We start from the raw sequence: 15,269 nt of genomic DNA, 5'->3' as shown, positions 1-15,269 counted from the left end.
TCGCGCAAACATGTCCAGTCTGCCGAGTGCCGCCCAGTCGCACACAGCTGTGACTCCTGTAATTTTGGAACGTGCCGATTCTCTCATTCGAAATGATCGACGGATCACAATCAAACATCTCGCAGCACAAATGGGCGTCACTGTTCATAGTGCTGGCACACTCGTCCACCAGTTGGCTTACTCAGAGGTGTGTGCACGCTGATCTCCTCGCCGCCTGACAAGAGACCATAGAGAGCGGTATTTCTTGCGCGTTAAGAGGCTGATATTAACAGTTTTTAGTCGAACATCGTCACAGGTGTTGAAACATGGGTTCACGGCTTCGAATCGGAAATAAAACAGCAATCCGTGGAGTGACGCCACATCCCCTTTCCTCCGAAGAAGGGGCTACTCTTTAGATGTTCTCCCTCATGGTGTAACGATCAACTCGGAAGTGTATTGTGCTACGTTCAGGAAACTGAAGAAACGTCTTCAACGCTTCCGTCACCACAAAACTGCCAAACTGCACACTAACTTCTCCTTCTACACGACGACGCATTCCTTCACACAAGTCAGGAACTCACAAAGCTTCATTGGATTAGTCTTCCTGATGCACCCTATAGCCCATATCTCTCAACTTTCGACTTCCCTCTGTTTGACCAAATGAAGGATGCACTCTGCGGGAAGAAGTTCGCGGGCGATGGGGAAGTTACTGATGCAGCAAGGTGATGGCTCCGAAGTCGACCAGTAGAGTGCTCCCAGCAAACTGGCGTAAGGCAGCCCCATTGAACGGAGATCATGCTGCAAAATAGGGCTTTCTAGCCCGAAGAATGGGAAATAATATGGTGTACTGAAATGCTGAATAAAACCAACCTGCTTTTAGAAAAAAAGTGAGTTGCATTAATTATTGAACGCCTCTCGTATAAGGAGCGATCAAAAAGTTTTCTTTCCAATGCCACGCAGTCCAGAATGTATGCCAATCAGGGAAAACCTCCGTGAGCACTGAGGAGGACGTTGAAGGTACCCGTTTGGTAAAACACCGTTTCCTGCCCTATGTAGAGATCCGTAACTGCTTGCTCCACATCCTCGTCAGAAAGGACCCGTCCACGACCCTTGAAGGCGTTTTTTAAGCGATATAAAGCCGTCGGCACACGGACCGTGCTGTCGAACGTCAACGTTGAGCGTGCCGAGTTCAACGTGCTGCTGAACGCTCAGAAACAATGCGACTTGTGCATACGGTACGTGGGCCCCAACGTGGGATACGCGATCACAACGCACTCCGGCGGCTGTTGTGGGAAGTTTCTAGTTCGTAAATCACACTGTTTGCTAAACGGGCGCGCTTAAAATTCCCACGTTAGCCCTATTCAAACGCACAATTCCTCCATCGTCCACGAAAAGGAAAGTACCATGTCCAATCAGTAACGACACAGGCTTATAAAAGTTCCATTACAAACAGTGCGATACAAATTTGCAATACTTCTCCACATAAGATTAATATTATTTCATCATTCCCACATTTTAGTAAAACCCCAAGGTCAGTCTTACTTGATCACTGTTCCTACCCAGGAGCAGAATCTTTGCAACACGTGAATTACGAAGCGTAAAAGAAAAAGGAGGAAAATAGTTTTACACAAGTAGCGCAAGGTGTCCTGTAGATCAAGCCAATCGAACACCCAAAGAAAGGTGAACTTATATTTACATAACATCAAACATTATTATATACTTATACTAAATTAATAATAAAGTAACAGACCCTAATAAAAACGCAAATGTTAGGAAAAAAATTTGTGTACTGGCGAGTCGCGCACCTCCGCCCAAACATAAAAATTTCATTACTCTGTGACACTACTCACCACGCTAACTCAACATCATAAAATAATTTATCATTTCAAGGATCTTACCAATCGTAGCACTTGCTGAAAGCTTTAATCGTAGCTATGTTACTAACTGAAATTTAACTATAACAAATTGTACCAATAACAATGCGTCTTGAGTTCATGCTCAGTGTACTGCTCCCTTCAAATAGCATACTCTCACAATACGCTAGTTACAATAATTCTTTTTTCACGAATATGATGTTTCTCATTATTTTATTGCAACGGATCACACAGTTAACAACGGGTTTTCCAGTGATTCTCAATTTGCTGATGCTCAGAAACGGCATATATACGTATAGGCTTGAAATGAATGCCAATATGGCGCCTCACAACTTTGTGCTGAAGGGAGCTGGCGTGCATGTGACATAGGTGACGTTGTGCCACCTCATTGGTCATCGCTTAGACGCACGCTCAGAATAGCTGACATGCCAGATATTGCTCTGCACGTTCGGAAAGACTCCCGAACGTGCTATTCCACGCTATGACGTCAGAAGCTCGGCACGCTCAACGCTCAACGTTCGGATGCACGGCCCGTGTGCCGACGGCTTAAGGCTCACTAATCGCATCGGGACGTATCAGGACTATAAGGCGGGTGCTCGAGTGTTTCCCACTTGAACGGCTTAACTTCAGCTTTTCCACTTTTACGACACGCGGACGTGCGTAATCGTAAAGCAGCAACAAACCTTGTCGCAGTTTTCCCTGACATTTCCCCTTAGTTGCTCGCTTGTATACCCGCATCGGAGTCATGCCTGGTTGCTTACAAGATGCAGCAACGCCCTCAGACGGAAACTTTTCGATCGTCCTTCACGGCTGGTTTGTATAGAGTAGCTGTGATGTCTGAATAGAATGCGTTTATGGGTGCAGTATTATAAATACTCGTAATTGGTTGAAGAAACCACAGAACAAATTTCATATGTTGCACCGAGCGAGGTGGCGAGGGTTGCAATTGGGAGGAACGAGCTTCATATCTCGATGCGGCTTACTTTACTGAGGTTCTTTTGTGGTTTCCCTGAAACGATTAAAGTGTCTGCCGGACAGACGGCGGATTCACTTCGAAACACTTCCCAGATTTAGTCTTCTTCGGGCCGTTAAACCCTTAGTTTTGCTTTGAGACTCGAGGGGCGAAAGTGAATGGTTCCAGTGGCCACACCATCTGATGGAGGTGTAAGTGTAGGAGGTATTTTTGCAAAACTCTCCAAACGTGACCTGTGACCCCTAAGTTGTCACACAGCGCGAGTACTGACTGAAGCAGCGTTACTAAACCTCTCTTGTACCACATCCTCGTATTCCGTTGTTCTTATATGACACCTTCGACTGCCAGCTGGCTGCGTACAAACACTCCTCGACCTACAAGAGATCGATGAAGTTCAGCAAAGGTACTGAGCTGTGAATCTTTCCTCGTAATAAAAGTAAGGCAAAACCTAAGCTGTCAACAATGCGAAGGTTGTTCAGAACACCGCAGTGATTTACTTGGCGTGTTCTTATTCGAAGTCGTATTCCATTGCCTTCCTCCAACCTTTCAGCCGATTTACCCACCCAGTCCTATGGGGACCTACAGTGTAACGTTAACTTCGAACTGCGGCATACTCGGCATTTTTTACATTAAATAACGTACCGAGAGGAAAAAGAAGTGAGAAGTACAGATTAAAATACCTACCTGAAGTAACTGTAGATCGGACCTGTGACTTTTAAATTTGTATTCTGGCCTTTTACCACTTTTTCGTTGAGTCTATCTGTTTCTTCATTGTTTGTCGTCAGGAGACCTGTGCGAATAGTACATGATACCTCTGTTATTCCATAGATGAAAACTTCAGTTAGTTCTTTTCTTATTTACGTAGGATGGCATGTCTCCTGACCGAACACGCTGAGATACCGCGCCGTGGTTACTGAGCCATCGAAACGTGTCATCTTAGAAAACCGATAGTCACATATGCGACGAACGTGTCTTGACCCTCGACTACAAATGAAGCAGTTTGTAGCCCAACTCCCTGAAGTTCTCTATCCTGCTCACTACGCCCATGTTCCTCGTACTGTTTTGATACTGTTTATCCCTCAAGCGTCTGTTCAGAGCCTCTCAAATCCCAAGATCTAGTCTCAGATCTGAATCATCCTAATTTCACTGAAGCTAGTTGCTCGCTGCTAGGTGTAATATTTCGCAACTGATGCTCATGATAACAGAATTCCAGTTAGTCCGCATCGTGCTATCGTTTAGCTTGCCTTTTAGCCACACCAGACAAGCAGATGCGGTTTATAAGTGCTTTGCTTCGCTCTGAAAAGAATGTTCCGTTTAAAGACCGACTGACGTCTGAGGGACGGAACTGAGTTCCGAAGACCTGAAGTGTTTGAGTGATGGGCTTAAAGGTCTCCCCGTTACTAACAAAGGGATCTGTCGACAAGCTTCGGCCTCCTTGGCGACTCTGGAAGACAGAGAAACAGCTAGACAAGCTCACAGACTGTCCTTAAGAAAATTCTGTGTGCAATTCTGTGGGGAACTGGCCGTGGGAAATGAGAGGTGCCGGGGCTGAAGACAGCGTAGGAAAAATACCAGAGTCCGCTTTTGCCGCGCCGGCCGCAGTGCACGGACTTCTCGAAACGAGATTGTAATGGTTGCAACCCTTTAACCAAGACTAGCAGAGTGGCGTTATCCAGCAACGACCGTTAATTGGCTGACATTGAAAACTTAGCCCACCAATGACGAGACGATACGCGAGAAATTCAGGACACTGAAAGACAAGTAAGAGTGACTTCAGGTGTGCCGCAGAGGAGTGTCGTAGGACCGTTGCTATTCACAATATACATAAATGACCTTGTGGATAACATCGGAAGTTCACTGAGGCTTTTTGCGGATGATGCTGTGGTATATCGAGAGGTTGTAACAATGGAAAATTGTACTGAAATGCAGGAGGATCTGCAACGAATTGACGTATGGTACAGGGAATGGCAATTGAATCTCAATGTAGGCAAGTGTAATGTGCTGTGAATACATAGAAAGATCCTTTATCAAAGCTACAATATAGCAGGTCAGCAACTGGAAGTAGTTAATTCCATAAATTATCTGGGAGTACGCAATAGGAGTGGTTTAAAATGGAATGATCATATAAAGTTGATTGTCGGTAAATTAGATGCCAGACTGAGATTCATTGGAAGAATCCTAAGGAAATGAAATACGAAAACAAAGGAAGTAGGTTACAGTACACTTGTTCGCCCAATGCTTGAATACTGCTCACCAGTGTGGGATCCGTACCAGATAGGGTTGACAGAAGAGATAAAGAAGATCCAACGGAGAGCAGCGCGCTTCGTTACAGGATCATTTAGTAATCGCGAAAGCGTTAGGGAGATGATAGATAAACTCCGATGGAAGACTCTGTAGGAGAGACGCTCACTAGCTCGGTATGGGCTTTTGTTGAAGTTTCGAGAACATACCATCAGCGAGGAGTCAAGCAGTATATTGCTCCCTCCTACGTATATCTCGCGAAGAGACCATGAGGATAAAATCAGAGAGATTTGAGCCCACACAGAGGCATACCGACAATCCTTCTTTCCTCGAACAATACGAGACTGGAATAGAAGGGAAAACCGGTAGAGGTACTCAAGGTATCCTCCGCCACACAACGTCAGGTGGCTTGCGGAGTATGGATGTAGATGTAGACAAGAGTCTGGGAGGGAGAAGAGACACTTAATGATTAGTTTTGTGATCATTCTGAGAGTGGCACTGGAGATATTTTCATGCGAAGTCACGCTAAATGATTCTCATGCTGTTTTGGATAGTTTTTTCCCATCAGTTTTCATACTTTGTGTCTGATTCCCGCGTTCATCCCAATGATTGTAGTCACTGTGTGAGCTCCTCGTTTCCCTTTCCGAATCAGATCGTCTTTCTTTCGGTCCGAATTTGAATATTTAGAAATCCGGCTATGCCTCCAGTGTCTGACCTCCACTTCCAAGCCTATCGCCTGCTCTGCAGTCTAATTACTGCAGACAAAAGGCGCCGCATGTGCATTAGGACCCAGCGAGTGCTTCCTCCGGCCAGCACAATAGAGCTACGTCGACTACCAGTTGGAGGTTTTACCTGGATTGCAGTTGAGTAGGAAACGTGAAAGAAGACATGCATTAAGCTCCTCTGAGCGTCGCCCACAAAGTCACAGTAACATATAGATGTGGAGATGATAGCTGCTGGCTCTCAATCAGTGGTTATGAGACACCACTACGATTCGTCTGGAGATGGGCCGAACGTGTCACATCACGCCAGCCACACACACCTTCGCACACCATTTCTGCCATGTCGTGAGATGAAATGGTTAATTCTTACCCCACCTCCCCCCACCCTCTTCCACGGTATCGTCAATTACCAAGCTGCGTCTGCGCCCAGTAAATCAACCTTTAGAGTTTTGTATTTATGACTTGGACATAACAACAAACGAAAAATTCCCTGTTTTATTAATCTGAAGTTACAACATTTTCGTATCAAGCGTGGGGTCACGCCCATCTCTTTTCCTTTTTAGTACATTTCTAATGCCCAATGTGAGGCCCTGCTGTTCCCATTTGTCACCTAGTATCTTCTAAACAATGCGCGGTTACACTCTCCTCTTGTCACTCGCATTGTTCGGCACGCCATCGCAATAAGGAATCGTTCCATCTGAGTCTGTTTCGATCTTCACTTTAGAACAGCCTTTAGCACGTTCTGAAAGCTCAATTCTATCGAGTTCGGCTGATACAGGACACCGCAATATCTTTTCTGTAACTTCAGGTAGTTTACTACGATTAGGCTTCAGTTACAATTTGTAGCATCAGCTTATTTCACATGACTCAGGCACAGCCACCAAGAGTGATGGGACCGTCGCTAAGACAATGGTCTCAGGAGGAACTGGGTTCAAATCATCGTCATTTCGAAGGTTTCCATAAATCACGTAAAGCACTTAAGGACAAGGCCGATTTACTACCGCATTCTTCCCTGATTATGGCATGTGCACCGTCTCCAATTAGCTTGTCAATGGAACCTTAATCTTCCTTCAATCTTTCTTTCCTAGCAGCGACATTCATTTCCTCTCCTAAATTATCTCGGAATTAAACGTAGTTTTTCTATCAACCCTTCCAAATTTTCAAGACGTTACTGTTTCGGTAGGATATTGTGAGGCGTTAATACTGCTTAATATGGAACGACAAGATGTTTTAGAGTTGCTTGGCTGTAACAGTATTTCCCATTAACAGCACTGTACTTGTTGAGCGTATACATACATGCAGACTCATCATCCCGGCTTTGGAGACCATGCTATGCTGATCGACCTCTGTGTCATCCTGTGCCTAATGGCGTCATTTGGATGCAGTATGGGAGGGTGAGGGGTCAGCACGGCGCTCTCCCAATCGTTGTCAACTTTCCAGCCTTTGGAACCGCTATTTCTCATTGATGTGGGTCCTCGGTTTGCGTTCCAGAGTTGAATACAAACTATCCCAGTCCTCTCGCACGTCGTACCAGAAACTAATATGTGTCTTCAGTATATATGTCGGACACACTGACCGCCCAGCTACCGAGGCGGACCGATGATCATAAATCAGCTTTGTTTATGGAGGAGCCAGATGATGGGAAAGAACGGAATATTGGGGTTTAACATCATGTCCACGACGATGTGGTTAGAGACGGAATACCATCTTGAAGTGGGCAGGGATAGCCAGAGAAATCGGTCGGGGCCATTAAAATGAGCTCTCCCTCGATTCTCGTTAAGCGATAAAGGGAAATCAAGGAACACCTAAATCAGAATGGGTGCATAGGAATTAGAAACTTCGACCGTCCTTCTGTCACGTATGGATCTAGTACAGGATCACTAAGAGTTACGGCTGCTCGTCTGACGGACGGATTACCATCTACATTTCCACGCGCCGTCACTGCACTACACACTGTGAAGAGAATTAGATGTCGGGATTTCTGCCTTTTATAATATCGAACAGACAGAAACCTGCACTTTTTCGTAGCTCGCCAAAGTGCGTAGACTAGAATTTTCTTCCAGTTGTAACTCAGTTCGAGTGATAACTTGATAAGGTCTGGAAAATTCCTTGCTCGTCTATTCCGTAGGCAATTGTCTGTGTCCTGCGTGACTTTTCGCTTTTCCTTCATTAGGCTGCCCGTTACATCTTAGCTCTTGATTAAAAAACCCACTTCTTATCCGTTAAGAGTAAAAACTACAGGTAGCTGTGTGAGTTGTGAATCAAAAGATATTCTTGATATTATTAAAGTATGGCCATTTGCCCACATACGACATCGGTTTTCCTATATACGATATCATTTACAGTTTTCCCAGCATGAGGATCTACATCTATCTACATCCATACTCCGCAAGCCACCTGACGGTGTGTGGCGGAGGGTACCTTGAGTACCTCCATCGGTTCTCCCTTCTATTCCAGTCTCGTATTGTTCGTGGAAAGAAGGATTGTCGGTATGCCTCTGTGTGGGCTCTAATCTCTCTGATTTTTTCCTCGTGGTCTCTTCGCGAGATATACGTAGGAGGGACTGCTTGACTCCTCGGTGAAGGTATGTTCTCGAAACTTCAACAAAAGCCCGTACCGAGCTACTGAGCGTCTCTCCTACAGAGTCTTCCACCGGAGTTTATCTATCATCTCCCTAACGCTTTCGCCATTACTAAATGATCCTGTAACGAAGCGCGCTGCTCTCCTTTGGATCTTCTCTATCTCTTCTATCAACCCCATCTGGTACGGATCCCACACTGCTGAGCAGTATTCAACCAGTGGACGAACAAGGGTACTGTAACCAATTCGTTTATTTTCGGATTGCATTTTCTTAGGACTCTTCCAATGAATCTCAGTCTGGCATCTGCTTTACCGACGATCAACTTTATATGATCATTCCATTTTAATTCGTACTCCCAGATAATCATTTCATTCATTTACTGCCACTGCTGCAACTGCTTTCCTCGAGACACTCTTTTCCTGCAGTCACAACTTTCATTGGCGGTCGCTACAAGCTGCATTCTGCCAGCGATAAGCAGGTTAGTTCGCTCCCCGGCGCTGCAGACAGCTCGACCGGTTGTCCTAATGACGTCACCCGCTATCGTGATGTGGCACTGTGTGTCGGTGACGTCACATCCTTGATCGTTCATCGGTTGCGGCGATGGTCGCGGCCGATAAAGCGCGAGTTCGGCCGACCCTGACGGGGAGTAACGAAGCGCGGCTGCCATCTGCCGGCGAAGCCGACGCTACGGCTCGGCACTCGGTGGAATGTGGTTCCAGTGTCGGTTTTAAACGACTCGGCTGCTTTAATAATAATAGTATGGCTTCGCTCTGCGGTTTGGTAGACGATAATAAGTTTATTGTACGACAGTGATAAAGCTTCATCACTGGCTGCCTCTTCCTCTGTGGCCCTGTCGTTTGTAGATATGCTGAAATGTTTCAGTGCAATATAATGTTCGATACAGAGGGAACGGGTGCTGTAGTGTCAATTAAGATAACACTGTTCTGAAAACTGTGCTCTTTCACGGCTGCACTGTTCACGTGCTGATGTCGCACATAAATTTGAATCACTTTCGCAACAAAACCACACAAGCCTATCAGTTGACTGTCACATGAGTATTATCTACGTCAGCCTGCTTCAGTCAACGTGGCGCGGTAAGTGTATACGAATATAAGGGTACCAGTGGAAAAATGCTCCTATCAGAGCACAAAAATGGCAAATATGATCCAGTTTATCCATCATTTTGATTTTCAGCTCCTTGTATTGGCCGAGTTTTCAGTTAAAATTGTTGGATGTGAGGTCCGCCAGTTATGCAAAACACCGTTTTTCTCAGTATCCAAACATGTTTCGGCACCACTGTGCCATCATCAGTAGAATAAATAAAAACGAAAACCCACTGATGATGGCACTGTGATGCCGAAACATGTTTGGGTACTGAGAAAAATGGTGTTTTGCAGAACTGGCGGACCTCACATCCAACAATTTTGATCCAGTTTAATTAAAAGATCCAGTCTGAAAAGTGTGGTACCAGCTGCCTCATACTACTTTCCTCAGCATCTTTAAAAATTTAGCCATGCAAACATATTCGCGCTCTTTTTAACATGCAGCTCACCTCTCGCTCTCACAAGATCCGCTAACGATAACTATCTCAGACCCACCGGTCCATTGCTGTAAGTCACTCATACCCACCCACTCCCACTCTATCAATTGTAACTCACTCATTGAGACCAACTCGTTGTCTTCATCTCTATCTATTTCACTAACCGTCACTGTCTCCTGTCTCATATGCACCGTCTCCTTCGTTTTGTCCTGCTACTACTGTCTCCTCTCCCTGTCTCCCTCTTGCTCCCTCTTACTGCTACTATCTCATTCATTCCTTCCGACTGCTGCTGTCTCTTCTCACAGTCACTATTTTCTTCTTCCTCGTCATTGCAACAAAATCTGCCTTTCATTATCTCTAGCTGTCATCCATTTCCACTTTATACCTCTCTTTATTCCTCCCATCTTGTACTGTCTCCTTCACTCTTTTCCTACCACTATTCTGTCACTCTCAGCTACGTTCCGCTGCCACTCTGCCCCTCTCTTTCTATCACACTACCGTTTTCTCTTTCGCTCTTTCTACACCGCAACCACCGTACCACGGTCCAGAATTTATTATTTTTCCGTTTCTTCCCCACTGCCGTTCTCTCCTTCTCTCTCAGAATAAAAAAACGCGAGTATGTTCGCATGACAAAATTTTTGGGGAAATTTGTAAGGGTGCTGAGTGAGGTAGAATGAGGTATCTGGTTCCCCACTTTTCAGTCAGAGTCTTTTAACTAAACAGGAGCATATTCGCCTTGCTGGTGGTTCGATAGGAGCATTTCTTCCGCTGGTTTCCTTCTTTTCCCTGCTACAGTAGGACATGTAACTCGTATGTAAAGGACTATATGGGTATATAAAATGTTGATAATTTACTTATGTGAAGATGAAATACCGCAAAATCAATTTCATACCACTCATCGGACTTAACATGCACAAAAATATTGCACATGCTTCAGAACCACAACACGGGGCTCCCAGAACTCTTCTGATGATAACGGAGACACTTTTTAGGATATTTCTCCGTCTAAGTCATTTTATAAACTATGTTTTCTTCTCACACCGGATTTTACGTGCGTATTTTACGTGCACAAAAAGGGTAACTTTGAACCTCTGTATCTCGAAAACGAATAAAGGTATCTAGAAAATTTTTGAAGTTGTTCGAGATCAGACTCTTACGAATACACCGTAAAAATTACAGCCATTTGCTGTGAACAGCGTCTTGGAATCCACGGCTCAGTTTTAATACCCAGAAACAGTGTTTTAGAAATCTAGAAGATGACACTTCTAGATATATGCCTAGAAAATATACCGTTAAAATGTGAGCAACTTCCTGCGATTAGTTATTTAGATACCAGCTGCTGAGCGAAAAAGTGGTGAAAACACTTTTTTCTGGCCGAGTCCGGCACACAGTTTTAATCTACCAGGAAGTTTCACATCAGCGCACACTCCGCTGCAGAGTGAAAATCTCATTCTGGAAACATCCCCCCCAAGCTGTGGCTAAGCCATGTCTCCGCAACATCCTTTCGTTCAGGAGTGCTAGTTCTGCAAGGTTCGCAGGAGAATTCTGTAAAGTTTGGAAGGTAGGAGACCAGGTACTGGCGGAAGTACAGCTGCGGGCACGGGGCGTGAGTAGTGCTTGGGTAGCTCAGTTGGTAGAGCACTTGCCCGCGAAAGGCAAAGGTCCCAAGTTGGAGTCTCGGTCCGACACACAGTTTTAATCTGGCAGGAAGTTTCACTTTTTTCTGGTTTTCTCAGGAAACGCCCATGAACTAAATGATGCATCCGTAAGACCATTAAGGCGCACCCTAGGCCACATCTAATTCAAAAAGAATCAACAGATTTCTTCCGTCTGCCTAAGCCGGAGGAAGTGCACCAAGCGAGGTGACGCAGTACTTAGTACATTGGACTCTCATTCGGGAGGAGGACGGTTCAAACCCTCGTCCGGCCATCCTGATTTGGGTTTTCTGTGATTTCCCTAAATCGCTTCAGGCAAATGCCGGGATGGTTTCTTTGAACGGGTAGGGCCGATTCCCTTCCACGTCCTTCCTTAACCCGAGCTTGTGCTCCGTCTCTAATAACCTCCTTCTCCTGGAGGAAGCCAACGGCCTTGCCGCAGTGGTAACACCGGTTCCCGTCAGAACACCGAAGTTAAGCGCTAGCGGCCTGGGCTACCACTTGGATGGGTGACCATCCGGTCTGCCGAGCGCTGTTGGCAAGCGGGGTGCACTCTGCCCTTGTGAGGCAAACTGAGGAGCTACTTGATCGGGAAGTAGCGGCTCCGGTCTCGCAAACTGGCATACGGCCGGGAGAGCGTTGTGCTGACCGCATGCCCCTCCATATCCGCATCCAGTGACGCCTGCGGGCTGAGGATGACACGGCGGCTGGTCGGTACCGTTAGGTCTTCATGGCCTATTCAGGCGGAGTTTCTCCTGAAGGAAGTGCACAATATCAAAACTTTGATTCTGTAGTGTAGGATAGTTACAGTAAGACGCTCCTTCTGTTGGGTGTACAAATGGTCCTTAGCTCAAGGGCTATTCAGAACGCTTGACCCTACCTTTCCGTCACCAATAGAACCCGAGGTATGAGCCCCCCTCGTATTTATGCGTGGCGTTTTGGAAGATATTGCTACCGAAAACACACACTCGTTGTCTTAAATTCTGCAATAAATTACGTGTAAGACATGTAGACGCACCACAAAAGACTTGCATTGTTATCATTCAAACAAACCTTCTAACATTACACCCCACACTGTGCTTCGACGAGCGTTCCAGTATTCATCACTCTATCGGAGAATCCAAACACTCTCACTTTCCGCGACGATCGCCAACAATCGTTCCCCAAAGAAACACAAGCGACGCTAACGACGTACTATTGATACATACAAAGATACGCAGCATACATGATGGTTGAAGGAAGAACTAATAGGCTCAGGGGCGGAAAATCTTCAAGTGCGTAACTCCTGGTGACCAAAGTTTTCTCCAATGTCGTGGTCTAAATTCCACAGTGTCTCGTGAACTGTGAGAAGTAGACACTAGTCAATCTAGATCCATACTGTGAAAAATCACTGTGAAGTGCGTGGCAGAGGGTTTCTTCGCACTGTTCCACATATTAGGTTTCCTCTCTTTCCATTTGCATATGAGATGCAGGAATGATGAATATTCAAATAACTCCAGTGCGTTGCTTACTGTAATTGGTCTAGTCTTTGCGGTTTCTATGAGATTGATCCGTAGGGGGCTGTACTATATCTTCCAGACTGGTCACTTTATACTGTTCCTTGAAGCTTTGTAAATAAGCCTTCGCCTCATAGTTGGCGTATTCCTTAAGGTGTCTAGCAGTTTAGGTTCTCCCGTGAGGCGAACAAAGCTGTGACTTCGTCCTGTCCTTCTCTGAACACGTTCACTAGTTCTCTTCTTAATCCCGTTTGGTATGGGTCCCGTAGGTTCTTTTTTAAACACTGTAGGGTTGGACACAATGATGTTTTGTAAGCAGGCTACTTTGTAGACTGACTGCACATTCCAGTATCGTACCTATAACCTGAGGTCTGCCTATATAAATATTCCACGTCATGTCCACACAAGCTACAACGCCTAGGTATTTGTATAAGTTAGCTTGATTCTAATTGAGATTCACTGATATTGTAGCCAGAGAGTATTACGTTTGTGTGTTTTCCGTACTTCTAAAGCAATTTAAAAGGCTTTGCACTATTTTTAAATCTTATCAGGAACTTTCTAGATACTTCAGCAGCTATTGTCGGTTAGTACTTCATTATAGGTAACTGGCTTACCCGCAAGAAATCTGAGATCACCGTTAGTATTGTCCACCAGGTCATTAATATACAGATCACAATAATATTTTATTAATGACCGGTTTCGATTTCCAGTAGAAGTCACCTTCAGGAAATGATCACTGTAAGAACAGGAACAGCAGAGTTTCAAAACAAACTCTCTCATTTGTCGCCCACGCAAAGGTCTTTGAAGATATCGACTTGTGCCGCTACCATGACTACCAGGCGTCCATGTGCGTGCTTCTGATATCTCAGCTGCTGTCTTGGTCTCTGTGTTACCTTGACAACGGCATCACTTCGATTGCATACTAAAGGGCACTGCCTAGAAGTTATACGGCAATATATGTATGTTTTAGAATTTTCATCATTTAATGAAATTATTTGCTAGCTGTATTGTCACGTTATACCAGAACGTATATAAAAATAAAAAATTTTTGTTTTGTTTTTTTTGGTTGTTGGCTGGAAACTGCTAAGAACGACGTGTTCGTAAGTCTTACTAGTGCAACTAGGTGGCACTTCATCTTCTTTCAGTCTGTAACCTCGCTAATTTTAACATAAAAAAAGACTACTTGGCTGGTGATTTGTAACTATTTACCTATTTATATATTCGTACCTAGCTTACGATAACTTATTTTGTAAATTCCATGTAACATCTATATCTCACATTTCGTGAAGCGTGTGCCATTGGCTTTGGCTGACATAATCCGCTTTTGGTGACTGTCATAATCCGCTTTCGATGCGAAATTTGCACACTGTTTAAGCCGTGGCTCTCCGGCCATCAGTCAGCAGTTTATGGTCGTATTGCTGAGTGAACATCTAAGGACATGCCAGCAACATCCAGATAGGTAAAAGCTACATCCCTACTTCATTATGATTTCCTCTGACGCCATACTCACCAAAACTTCTGTAGCTCTGCTATTCTTATTATTCTTGTTCTTACAACGATCACTCTCTAAATATGTCTTCTATAAGAAGTCGAAACCGGTCATTAATAAAATATTCGTTTTAACCCAGGTGTATCGTCAAATCGCTGTTACCGTTCTGGACCATATTGTCAAAATTTATGAACATTAATAGACAACATGAACAGCCAGGCTTCCAATGCACGCCTGAAGTTATTTCTTCTGCTGTCAGTGAAACTCTGTCAGTGATAACAAGCTGCGTCACCCGTAACAACAAATCCTCAATTTAGTCATAAATTACATTTGATAGACCATACGATCGTACTTAAGAGCCGCTGATAATGATGGCGAGTCAGCTGCTCTTTGGACGGTGGTGTAAACCTGCAGATCAGTTCGGACACCTCAGTGCTTTAATGAGCACTGAGGCACAGCCTTCTCGCTTTGCACTCGCCTCCCTCCGTCGAGCTAGCTTACCCGGCCAGTTACAAGCAGACCTGCAGTTTAGGATGGGCTCCTATCCACAAGAAAACCTAGAATTTATCATAAACGAAAATGATAGCCAGCAGCTCAAATCAAATGTTCAAATGTGTGTGAAATCTTATGGGACTTAACTGCAAAGGTCATCAGTCCCTAAGCTTACATACTACTTAACCTAAATTATCCTAAGGACAAACACACACACACCCATGCCC

General features: G+C 44.8%; 1 pseudogene; it reads left to right on the top strand.

The window, feature by feature from the left end:
- The first annotated feature begins 11,988 nt into the window (after positions 1 to 11,988).
- LOC124799814 lies at positions 11,989 to 12,106 on the top strand (annotated as a pseudogene).
- The last annotated feature ends 3,163 nt before the right edge of the window (positions 12,107 to 15,269 follow it).

The sequence above is a fragment of the Schistocerca piceifrons genome, chromosome 5, assembly GCF_021461385.2.
Source record: "Schistocerca piceifrons isolate TAMUIC-IGC-003096 chromosome 5, iqSchPice1.1, whole genome shotgun sequence".
In the NCBI taxonomy this organism is placed as follows: domain Eukaryota; kingdom Metazoa; phylum Arthropoda; class Insecta; order Orthoptera; family Acrididae; genus Schistocerca; species Schistocerca piceifrons.
Note: the sequence above shows the minus strand (reverse complement) of the source record. Positions and strands in the feature narration are given on the sequence as shown.